Source organism: Heterodontus francisci, chromosome 4, assembly GCF_036365525.1.
Source record: "Heterodontus francisci isolate sHetFra1 chromosome 4, sHetFra1.hap1, whole genome shotgun sequence".
Classification (NCBI taxonomy): domain Eukaryota; kingdom Metazoa; phylum Chordata; class Chondrichthyes; order Heterodontiformes; family Heterodontidae; genus Heterodontus; species Heterodontus francisci.
This window is the reverse complement of record NC_090374.1, coordinates 40,442,447-40,455,440: the sequence shown is the minus strand read 5'-3', so window position 1 is coordinate 40,455,440 and position 12,994 is coordinate 40,442,447. Positions and strand designations below refer to the sequence as shown.

General features: G+C 42.6%; 1 protein-coding gene across 3 annotated transcripts in view; it reads left to right on the top strand.

Annotated features, from left to right (window-relative positions):
* Positions 1-12,994, top strand: part of LOC137368979 (long-chain-fatty-acid--CoA ligase 1-like) — a 199,085-nt gene that overhangs the window by 92,707 nt on the left and 93,384 nt on the right. The gene's annotated exons all lie outside the window — the stretch shown is intronic.

Here is a 12,994-nt window from a genome sequence, read left to right as displayed (position 1 = left end):
GATCCTGCAGATGCTGGAAACGTGAAAAACAAACAGAAAATGCTGGAAACACTTAGCAGGTCAGTTCTGATGAAAGGTCATCAATCTGAAACATTAACACTGTTTCTCTACGGATGCTGCTCGACCTGCTGAGTGATTCCAGCATTTGCTGCTTTCAAATAATGTTGATGTGGATTTGCAAAGAGCTTGTGACTTTTTTTTGGATGGACTGGAAATGCAAAATAAAGTTGATATCCATTGCATTAAATCCAACCAGTAGAGAATGATACTGAAGGATTTGCTTTTTATTGTTGTGATTGCTTTTTTTAGCTAGGGTATCTGTTCTGTGTGGTTACAGCAGAAATTTCATGAGGCGCATTGACATTTTTTTGGAATATTCTACATTCCTGACTCTATAAGCTACTGGGTCCTGCCAATCTTATAGATTGATATAAATAACCCAGTATGCTTGGAAACCTTGCTTCAAAGCTTCTGTTCAAAGCTAATTGCTTTCTGCTTTGGCACCATGGCCACCAGAGGAACTTATTGTGTGGGACAGTCCTATGCAGTTGCAGTGCTATGTATTTATGCACCATCATTCTTTATTTTGTTCTTTACAATCTTCTACTGTGTGCTTTAGATATAATTTATTCTAAGCTTCATCACACCCATGTAAAATGAAATACTGGGCTGAATTTTACCAGCCCTTTGACACCGTGGGTCATGGCGGGGCTCCTGTAAAATTCAGCGGGGAGAGACCCGCCTCGATCCCCGACGTCGAGAAGGGCCTGCTGCATATTACCAGCGGCGGGGGGACCTCAGTGCGGCCCCCCTGCCGCTTGACGGCGGGGCCTTCATATAAATACTTAAATGAACAATAATCAGATTTAAATTAACTTACCTGCAGGCGGCATCTGTTGCACGCCGATTTCATGGTCACCTCACGCCTTAGTTCCTAGGTGCGAACCTGGTGGGGAGGGGGAGAAATAAAATTTTCAGAGCAGAAGGCGTGGGGGAGTGGGGAAAGCAATTTTTATTGGCTGTGAGGTTGGTGGGAAGGGGTTGAGGGTCAAAGGGAACAAATTTCAGGGGGGAAAGTTCAGGATATTAATTAAAGTTTATTATGGGGGGAGAGGGCAGTTACTATATAATTTACCCATTGGGGGGGTGGGAGATGGGATTTAGAGTTAAAATTAAATTTAATTTCATTTCCCGGAGATCGGGGCCTTTAAATTTTAAAATGTTACTGAAGGGCTTGAAGCTCTTTTAAAAATGGCGCCGCGCTTGCGCAGTTGCGCCAGATGCCCTCGCCGGGGACGCAACGACCGCCCCCTCTATGTCATCGGGAGCGGCCACTTCGCCCCCTCTATTTAAATCTGCCCCCGCGCATAATATCGTAGAGGCTGTGCGGCGGCACTTCTGTGTCAGAAGAGCGTGGCGTGCGAATAAAATCCAGCCCACTGTGTCCATCCATGGATACATTTTGGCTGCCATTCCGGATCCTAAATCGTTTCTTGCATCTTCCCTTTTTTACCCCCTCTTCTCATTACTCCTATTGAACCCACCTCCACTGTCTCCTCCTTTCACTGTCACCCCTTGAAGAATTTTGCCCACTCGCCATATCCTTACCTCAACCTTTCACTATCCTTTTTCTTCCGGCGCCCCTCAGTGCCTTTTCTGGTATTCCACAAAGGGCTCATTGAGAAGCCCATCACTGTCTCCTTACAAGCTGCAACATCAACCACCTAATCCTCTGTCTCCGATCTTGCCACACAGCATACCTGCTGCGGGAAAATTTCTCTGACCTCCAATCCTTCCTGTGCATGTCCTACCACTGACTCTTGGGGCCTGATTTTACCTCACTCTACCACCCTTCCCAGCTCCTGCCCAACTTCTCTGGCACTTTTTCTTCCTTTGAGTATCTCATCTTGTTCTATCCCTCTCACCTCTCCTTTCCAATCCTCCTTTTCTACCACTCAACCAAGCCCCACCCTTAGTTTCTCCTTCATTGCCTGACCTCGTGACCCACCTCTTTTCTTTGCCCTCACATGGCTCTAGTTCAATAACCTACATTAGCTCCTTGTTCCCCAAAGCCTCCAAATTGAAATTCACATCCTCATGTTCAAATCATTTTATGGCCGGGGTGGGGGAAAAGAATCAAATGATCGAAGTATTAGTTTTTCTAAATTGGAAATCTGCTGTGACTAGCTCAAAGTTAGAAATCATTTTTCCTGTAATGTGGGCCAATAGTTGAGGAGTTTAATTTACACATTCAAATCAGAGGTTGGAATGGATAAAATACCCATAGCTGATACACGCACGCAGTCAGTAAGCACAAGTATCTGCCATTTATGCAGATCAGATATTCACTGGTTATGTAGAACTACATAGTATTTATGCAATAAGTTTGATTCCTGACACCTGAATAAGGTTTACAATGTTTCTCCATTTATTGTATCTGACCAAGACCAAATATACACACAATCTTTAAACAATAGACATACAGAGAAATAACCCATACAATAACCCATATTCTCTTTCCCCCAGTAGAGGTGTAACCTTGTGATTGTTCCTTTCCAATTCGGACTCAATCTACAACTTGTTAAGAAAATAGAGAGATCTTTACACTCTGGTTTCTCTCAAACCCTGTCATTGCCAGTTCATTATGGCATAACAAGTGTTATTTTGAACAATGTATTTCCTTCAAAACAACAGATTTTTTTCATCATGTTCTCCCATTGTTCCATTTCTTATCTCAAAACAGCCTTGCCTAACTGTTTGCCAATGGGGCCATGAAAAAAATGTTGAGAGATGAATTTTATACGTCCTGTCATTTCAGCAAATGCCTAAATCACAGTGCCAGCTAAAAGCCCTAATCAAGCCCTCAAGCACCATGGGAATTGAACAAGTTTTAATTTCATGAATTAAAAAGAAAACAAATCTTTAATCATAGGAGATCCTACATATATATATATATATATATATATATATATATATACACACACAACTAGGGTATTTAACATTTATACCACAGAAACAGGCCATTTTATGTGCGCACACACACCTCCTCCCATCCATCTTCTTCTAACTATATCAGTATAATCATCTATTATTTTCTTGTGCACTTATCCAGCTTCTCATCGCATGCATTACATATTGAGTGGAATGGATAAAACTGTAAAACCAGGAGGGGAGCACAAAGTCTCCTGAACTGTCTGGATAATAGCAACAAACTGCAGAGTAGGACAGCAATCAAAACCCCTAACTTTGATTGTGTTGCAGCAACAGCTGCTTTCTTAATTAGAACAAGAATTCAGAATTAAGGAAATAATGGCACTTTTGAAATTTATTCCAGAAGCAGAATATTTGCTGTGGGCAGGGTGGCCTTTGTAACACATTGTCTATGTGCTCTAGGACAAGCTAGCCTCAATTTTATAGAATTGCGTAGAAAGTACACCACAGAAACAGGCCATTCAGCTCCACACGAGCCTACTTCACCCAACCCTATCATCTGTTTCTTTCTCCCTTGTGTTTTATCTATCTTGCCCTTAAATATGTCTGTGCTATTTGCCTCAACTGCTCCCACGTGGTGGCTAGTTCCACATTCTCACCACTCTGGGGAAAAAAAGTTTATCATGAATTCCTTTTTGAATTCATCATTAATCACTACCTTACATTGCATACAGTCCTGCAGCAATTGGAATTATTTTACAGCTGGCTGAGATTCTCTTAACGTTGTCCTCCGTTTTATTGTAAAATGTCTGCTTTAAGGAGAGCCGTTCTAAGTGATCTGATGTGAGCGGAACATCAGCTAGGTGCACTGAGGAGGAGCTAGAAGCATTAAATCGATTGGCTGAAGCAGACTTGCTGAGCTGGGGTGATTTTTAAAAAAATGATTTCTTCCACAGGTTTGTCAACACCTTGTTTATCACGCTGTGTATCTTTTCACTTAAGGTGAAATGCAAATTCAAAAGAATTTCTGAAAAGTAGCAATATAACTAACTTGTATGCAACAATGTCACGAATAAATGTCATCGAATTTAAGGTTCGATGCTAAAAGTTCGTCATCTCAGGATGGTTGGAGTAGTGTTTTTGCAAGCAATGTGCTTGTTCTATGCAGATCCTGCAGTCAGAGCTGATGAAAGGTATTTAGCTGTTTGAGGAATGAGCGACTTTGCATTCGTTGAATCTGCATGATACTGTCATAATTTCTGCCAATGTGTCTTGAAATGTCTTGAAACAGTCATAGGTGTGTGGTACTTGCTGTCTTTACCCTTTACATAGCCAGAATTGTTCAAAGTAGTTGATGAAATCAAATCAGTAGAGAAACCTGTTTAAGACACCCACACCTCTTAATATCTGAAAAGGTGTGTCAATTTTTTCAATGATTAATACTCCTGGTCTCTGGATTTTGTTGCTGAAAAGCTGCAAGTCACTGATGCAATGTAAAACGAAACTAATCCTTAATTGGCTAATTACATAAGACACAATGCATATAGAATTTGATTTTTAGGTTTGAATACAAATAATCAGTGCAAGGTGGACAATAAAAAAAAGTTTCAAAGAGCTTGGGGTGAAATCTTATACAGTGGAAATTCAGACCATTGTTAATGGAGATTATGTATAGAATAACAAAATGTGAATGCCTCTTAAATTAGTACCGCAAACTCACCACAGATTCTTTTCATTGTGGGAGTGAAATTCAGGTGGTTTACAGACCTTCACACCCCAGGATTGAATTCCAGCCTTGAATTTTCTTCTTTTTCCCTCTTTGCTTACCCCAATAGGCTTTGTTCATTTTTGTATTATGTGAGTGCTTCTATTTTTCTCTGTAATTGATTGTAATGGAACCATTGTAATGGACACTGGAATCTTGAAGAGGCTGAAATTTGTAATTGTTTTTAAAAGAAGTTACCAGAAGGGTTGGACTGAATGTAAACAAGTTTTACTGGAAGGCACCTGTTTGCAAAGAACCCAGCAGGGGGTTGTGTTCTGACCTGAAGGGACAGATATTTACAAGGAAGTGACAGTCCAGGATTTATGGTTGTCATAGGACTTGTTTCGGGAAAAAGTTAGTTTCAATTTGAACTGTTAAAAAGCCAGTTGGTATTTTTCCTGAAAAACAGAAGAAGTTTGCTTCCTGACCTGCCAGAAGAAAAACAGCTAGTCTTTCTCTTGAAAAGGATTCCTGTGTCATGTATGTTTCTTGTTGCCTCCTGTGTTTGAAGAAATACTGCCTGTTTGTGGTAACCTTGCATTTTTGAAGGAACTTTGCATCAAATGTGAGAGAATTGAAACCTTTGTTGCTGCACGCCTGATGTAAGACCTATGTGAAGCCTTCCATAGCTGCATCTTGAAAGCCTACACAGACTGATCTTCAACATTGCCTGGAAGGGATTGTTCTGGGAAGATCCTGGAGGCAGCCGCCTATTCGCCTTTGGGACACCTTAGCGAAACAATGGACTTCCTTCCATACCTTTTCTTCTGTCTGTTTTTTTTATTCCTTCTATTTCTTTGTAACATCCGTAAACAAAAATCCCTTTTTTCCCCCAGTTAACCGGTTGTGTATGTGTGTGTGCGCGTTAGGGCTATCACCAGTAAGGGGCTTTATGATTTTAATTCGCTCGTATATTTACTTTATTATTGGTTAAGACTTGGTTTATAATGAACAGATAATTTTGTTGTTTATTGAGGTAACCTTTTAAGAAACTGCTTTATTCTGGGGAAAAGTAGAGTATATAGAAAGATGGAAACATAGAAAAATAGGAGCAGGAGTAGGCCATTCGGCCCTTCAAGCCTGCTCTGCCATTCAATACGATCATGGCTGATCATCCAAACTCAGTAACCTGTTCCTGCTTTCTCCCCATATCTCTTCATCCCTTTAGCCCCAAGAACTATATCTAACTCTTTCTTGAATATATTTAATGATTTGGGCTCAACTGCTTTCCGTGGTAGAGAATTCCACAGGTTCACCACTCTCTGGGTGAAGAAATCCCTCCTCATCTCAGTCCTAAATGATTTACCCCTTATCCTTAGACTGTGACCCCTCGTCCTGGACTCCCCTACCATCAGGAACATCCTTCCTGCATCTAGTCTGTCCTGTCCTGTTAGAATTTTTTGGTTTCTATGAGATCCCCTCTCATTCTTCTAAACTCGAGCGAATACAAGCCTAATCGACCCAATCTCTCTTCATAAGTCAGTCCTGCCATCCCAGGAATCATTCGCTTCGCTGCACTCCCTCCACAGCAAGAACATCCTTCCTCAAATAAGGAGACCAAAACTGCACACAATACTCGAGGTGTGGTCTCACCAAGGCCTTGTAAAACTGCAACAAGATATCCCTGCTCCTGTACTCAAATCCTCTCGCTATGAAGGCCAACATACCATTTGCCTTCTTAACTGCCTGCTGCACCTGCATGCTTACTTTCAACGACTGGTGCACAAGGAAACCCAGGTCTCGTTGCACGTACCCCTTTCCCAATCTATTGCCGTTCAGATAATCTGCCTTCCTGTTTTTGCCTCCAAAGTGGATAACCTCACATTTATCCACATTATACTGCATCTGCTATGTATTTGTCCACTCACTCAACCTCTCCAAATCACACTGGAGCTTCCCTGCATCCTCCTCACAGCTCACATTCCCACCCAGCTTTGAGTCGTCTGCAAACTTAGATATATTACATTTAATTCCCTCATCTATATCGTTAATATGTATTGTGAATAGCTGGGGTCCGAGCACTGATCCCTGTGGTACCCCACTAGTCACTGTCTGCCACTCAGAAAAAGACCCGTTTATTCCTACTCTTTGTTTCCTTTCTGCTAGCCAGTTCTCTATCCATGTCAGTACCTTACCCCCAATCCCATGTGCTTTAATTTTGCACGCTAATTTCTTTTGTGGGACCTTATCGAAAGCCTTCTGAAAGTCCAAATACACCACATCCACTGGTTCTCCCTTATCTATTCTACTAGTTACATCCTCAAAAAATTCCAGTAGATTTGTCAAGTATGATTTCCCTTTCGTAAATCCATGTTGACTTTGTCCGATCATGTCATTGTTTTCCAAGTGCTCTGCTATTCTTCTTCTTCCTCTTCCTCTGCCTCCTCCGTCGTGGTTTCTGCAGCAGTGCCTGGAGTGGCTATAGAGGCCAATTCTACAGTGACAGACTCTTCCACAGGTGCTGCAGATAAAATTGGTTGTCGGGGCTGTTACACAGTTGGCTCTCCCCTTGCGCTTCTGTCTTTTTTCCTACCAACAGCTAAGTCTCTTCAACTCGCCACTCTTTAGCCCCGCCTTTATGGCTGTCCGCCAGCTGTGGCGATCACTGGCAATTGACTCCCATGACTTGTGATCAATGTCACAGGACTTCATGTCGCGTTTGCAGATGTCTTTAAAGCGGAGACATGGATGGCCGGTGGGTCTGATACCAGTGACGAGCTCGCTGTACATTGTGTTCTTGGGGATCCTGCCATATTCCATGCGACTCACATTGCCAAGCCATTTCAAGCGCCACTGGCTCAGTAGGGTATATATGCTGGGGATGTTGACCGCCTCTGCTATTACATCTTTTATAATGGACGCTCGTATTTTCCCCACTACTGATGTCAGGCTAACTGGTCTATAATTCCCTGTTTTCTCTCTATCTCCTTTTTTAAATAGTGGGGTTACATTAGCACCCTCCAATCTGTTGGAACTGTTCCAGAGTCATAGAATTTTGAAAAATGACCAGCAATGCATCTACTATTTCTAGGGCCACTTCCCGAAGTACTCTGTGACATAGATTATCAGGCCCTGGGGATTAATCGGCCTTCAATCCCATCAATTTCCCGAACACCATTTCCCTGCTAATACTGATTTCATACAGTTCCTCCTTCTCACTAGACCCTGTGTTCCCCAGAATTTCTGGGAGGTAATTTGTGTCCTCCTTTGTGAAGACAGAAACAAATAATGTGTTTAATTGGTCTGCCGTTTCTTTGTGCCCCATTATAAATACCCCTGTTTCTGACTGTAAGGGACTCACATTTGTCTTCACTAATCTTTTTCTCTTCACATATCTATAGAAGCTTTTACAGTTAGTTTTTATGTTCTCTGCAAGCTTACTCTCATATTCTATTTTCCCCTTCTTAATCAATCCCTTTGTCCTCCTTTGCTGAATTCTCAACTGCTCCCTATCCTCAGGTTTGCTGCTTGTTCTTGCCATTTTCTATTTCTCCTCCTTGGATCTAATACTGTCCCTAATTTCTTTTGTAAGCCACAGTTAAGCTACCTTTCCTGTTTTATTTTTGAGCCAGACAGGAATGAATAATTGTTGCAATTCATCCATGCGCTCTTCAAATGCTAGCCATTGCCTCTCCACTGTCAACCCTTTAAGTAACGTTCCCCAATCTATCATAGCCAACTCGCGCTTCGTACTTTCATAATTTCCTTTATTTAGATTCAGGACTCTGGTCTCAGAATCAACTCTCTCTCTCTCTCCATCTTAATGAAGAATTCTATCATTTTGTGGTCGCTCTTCCTCAAGGGACCCCGCACAACAAGATTGTGAACTAATCTTTTCTCATTAAACAATACCCAGTCTAGGGTGGCCTGTTCGCTAGTTGGTTCTTCAATGTATTGGTCCAAAGAACCATCACGTACGCACTCCAGGAATTCCTGCTCTACAGTATTATTGCTAATTTGGTTTGCCCAATCTATACGTAGATTAAAGTAACCCATAATTACAGTTGTACCCTTATTGCATGCATCTCTAATTTCCTGTTGAATGCCAATTACACCTTACATCTATTTATTTATTTTATTTAGAGATACAGCACTGAAACAGGCCCTTCGGCTCACCGAGTCTGCGCTGACCAACAACCACTCATTTATACTAATCCTACATTAACCCCATATTCCCTACCACATCCACACCTTTCTCCTACCACCTACCTACACTAGGGGCAATTCACAATGGCCAATTTACCTATCAACCTGCAAGTCTTTGGCTGTGGGAGGAAACCGGAGCACCCGGCGAAAACCCACACGGTCATAGGGAGAACTTGCAAACTCCGCACAGGCAATACCCAGAACTGAACCCGGGTCGCTGGAGCTGTGAAGCTGCGGTGCTAACCACTGCGCCACTGTGCAGAGGTCGATAGATTCTTGATAAGGAAGGGGGTAAAAGGTTATCGGGGTAGGCGGGAATATGGAGTCAAGGTTACAGTCAGATCAGCCATGATCTTATTGAATGCCGGAGCAGGCTTGAGATGCCGAGTGGCCTACTCCTGTTCCTAATTTGTCACTTGTATGCTCTCTGGGGAAGAGAATTCCAAAGATTAACGACCCGCTAAGAGAAATTTCTCTTCCTCTCTGTCTTACATGGGAGATCACTTATTCTGAAACTGTGCCCCCTAGTTTTTTTATTCTTTCATGGGATGTGGGCGTCAGTGGCTGTTAGGGAGTATCTATAAATAGCTGGGTGAGTACACTACTGTTGGGGTACGTGTGTAAATAGCTACAAATTTTTTAAAAACTTCAAATTAAAATTTATGTAATTACCTTATAATTAATTTAGGCACACAAGCAGAAGGGAAATGCTGGTGAGTTGACTTCTGTTTTATTTTAAAGCAGTAATGTTTATAACTGAGGTTAGTACTACTATTGGTAATATTTTAGTATTAGTAGGGTATATTTATAGTGGTAAGGTAGATTAGTTTCGGTAAGTAGACATCAGAAGGAAGCAGGTAGGTGATTGGCTGGGTGAGACTTTGGAGCTACAAACAGCACGAGAGCAGAGAGAGAGCAGCGAGTCACAGGGAGCTAGTTGGTGAGTATCTGGTGGGTTTTTTCTTATTTTCTTCTGCTGAATTTTATTTTTTCTCTAACATTTAAGTCTATCAACTAAGTAGAAGTTAAAATACCAGTAGTCGATATGTGGTTACCCATTTGTTGGTTCTATTTATAAGCCTTTTATTGTGTTTATTTAACTTCCAATTTTTAGTGCAGTAAATATATAATTTGAGGTATGGCAGGGCTACTCACACCCATCCTGTGCCGTGTTTTTTTTTTTATTCGTTCGTGGGATGTGGGTGTCACTGGCTAGGCCAGCATTTATTGCCCATCCTAATTGCCCTTGAGAAGCTGGTGGTGAGCTACCTTCTTGAACCGCTGCAGTCGAGTGAGGTAGGTACACCCTCAGTGCTGTTAGGAAGGGAGTTCCAGGATTTTGGCCCAGCGACAGTGAAGGAAGGGCGATATAGTTCCAAGTCAGGATGGTGTGTGACTTGGAGGGGAGCTTGCATGTGATGGTGTTCCCATGCATTTGTTGCCCTGGTCCTTCTAGTTGGTAGAGATCGCGGGTTTGAAAGGTGCTGTCTAAGGAGCCTGGTGCATTGGTGCAGTGCATCTTGTAGATGGTACACACTGATGCCACTGTGCATCGGTAATGGAGGGAGTGAATGTTTGTGAATGGAGTCCCAATCAAGTGGGCTGCTTTGTCCTGGATGGTCGAGCTTCCTGAGTGTTGTTGGAGCTGCACCCATCCAGGCAAGTGGAGAGTATTCCATCACACTCCTGACTTGTGCCTTGTAAAGTGGTGGACAAGCTTTGGGGAGTCAGGACGTGAGTTACTCGCCGCAGGATTCTGAGCCTCTGACCTGCTGTTGTAGCCACAGTATTTATATGGCTACTCCAGTTCAGTTTCTGGTCAATGGTAACCCCTTGGATGTTGATAATGGGGCACTCAGCAATCGTAATGCCATTGAATGTCAAGGGGAGATGGTTAGATTCTCTCTTATTGGAGATGGTCATTGCCTGGCACGTATGGCACAAATGTTACTTGCCACTTAACAGCCCAAGCCTGAATATTGCCCAGGTCTTGCTGCATTTCTACACAGACTGCTTCAGTATCTGAGGAGTTGCGAATGGTGCTGAACATTGTGCAATCATCAACGAACATCCCCACTTCTGACCTTATGATTGAAGGAAGGTCATTGATGAAACAGCTGAAGATGGTTGGGCCTAGGACACTACCCTGAGGAACTCCTGCAGTGATGTCCTGGAGCTGAGATGATTGACCTGCAACAACCACAACCATCTTCCTTTGCGCTAGGTATGACTCCAAGCAGCAGAGAGTTTTCCCCTGATTCCCATTGACTTCAGTTTTGCTGGGGCTCCTTGATGCCATACTCGGTCTAATGCTGCCTTGATGTCAAGGGCTGTCATTCTCACCTCACCTCTTGAGTTTAGCTCTTTTGTCCATGTTTGAACCAAGGCTGTAATGAGGTCAGGAGCTGAGTGGCCCTGGCAGAACCCAAACTGAGCTTCAGTAAGCAAGTTATTGCTAAGTAAGTGCCGCTTGATAGCACTGTTGATGACACCTTCCATCACCAGGCTAAGAAATACCAAGGGGCAGAAAACATTGGTGGGGGTTGTCTTTAGGCCCCCAAACAGTAGTGTAGATGTAAGGGATAACATTAAACAGGAAGTTAGAGATGCATGCAATAAGGGTACAACTGTAATCATGGGTGACTTTAATCTACATTTAGATTGGTCAAAACAAATTAGCAATAATACTGTGGAGGAGGATTTCTTGGAGTATGTACATGACGGTTTTTTAGACCAATACGTTGATGAACCAACCAGAGAACAGGCTATCCTAGACTGGGTATTGTGCAATGAGAATGGATTAATTAACAATTTTGTTGTGCAGGGCCCCTTAGGGAGGAGCGACCATATCATGATAGAATTCTTCATTAAGATGGAGAGTGAAGTAGTTGAATCCGAAACTAGGGTCCTGAATCTAAATAAAGGAAACTACGAAGGTATGAGGCGCGGGTTGGTTGTGGTAGATTGGGGACCTTTACTAATAGGGTTGACGGCGGATAGGCAATGTATAATATTTAAAGAACGTGTGCATGAATTACAACAATTGTTCATTCCTGTCTGGCATAAAAATAAAACAGGAAAGTTGGCTCAACTGTGGCTTACAAAAGAAATTAGGGATAGTATTAGATCCAAAGAGGAGGCATATAAAATTGCTAGAAAAAGCAATGAGGATTGGGAGCAGTTTAGAATTCAGCAAAGGAGGACAAAGGTTGATTAAGTGGAGGAGAGGAGAATATGCAACGAGACCTGGGTGTTCTCATACACCAGTCACTGAAAGCAAGCAGTTAGGAAGGCTATTGGTATGTTGGCCTTCATTACAAGAGGATTTGAGTACAGGAGCAAGAATGTCTTACTGCAGTTATACAGGGCCATGGTGAGACCACATCTGGAGTATTGTGTGCAGTTTTGGCTTCTTCTCTGAGAAAGAATGTTCTTGTTGGAGGGAGTGCAAAGAGGATTTACTAGGCTAATTCCTGGGATGGCAGGATTGACATATGAGGCGAGATTGGGTCGACTAGGCCTATATTCATTAGAGTTTAGAAGAATGAGAGGGGATCTCATAGAAACCTATAAAATTCTAACAGGACTAGACAGGCTAGATGCAGGGAGGATGTTCCAGATGGCTAGGTAGTCCAGAACCAGGGGTCACAGTCTCAGGATACGGGGTATGCCATTTACAGCCAAGATGAGGAGAAATTTCTTCACTCAGAGGGTAGTGAACCTGTGGAATTCACTACCGCAGAAGGCAGTGGAGACCAAGTCATTAAATATATTCAAGAAGGAGATAAATATATTTCTTAATGCCAAAGGGATCAAGATATATGGGGAGAAAGCAGGAACAGGGTACTGAATTAGATGATCAGCCATGATATTTTTTGAATGGTGGAGCAGGCCGAATGGCCTATTCCTGCACCTATTTTCTTTGTTTTCTATGTTTACTGATGATTGAGAGTAGACTGATAGGGCAGTAGTTGGCTGGGTTGGACTTATCCTGCTTTTTGTGTACAGGACATCCCTGGGCAATTTTCCACATTGTTGGGTAGATGCCAGTGTTGTCGCTGTATTGGAACAGCTTGGCTAGGGGCACGGTAAGTTCTGGATCACAGGTTTTCAGTACTATTGCTGGAACATTGTTAGGGCCCATAGCCTTTG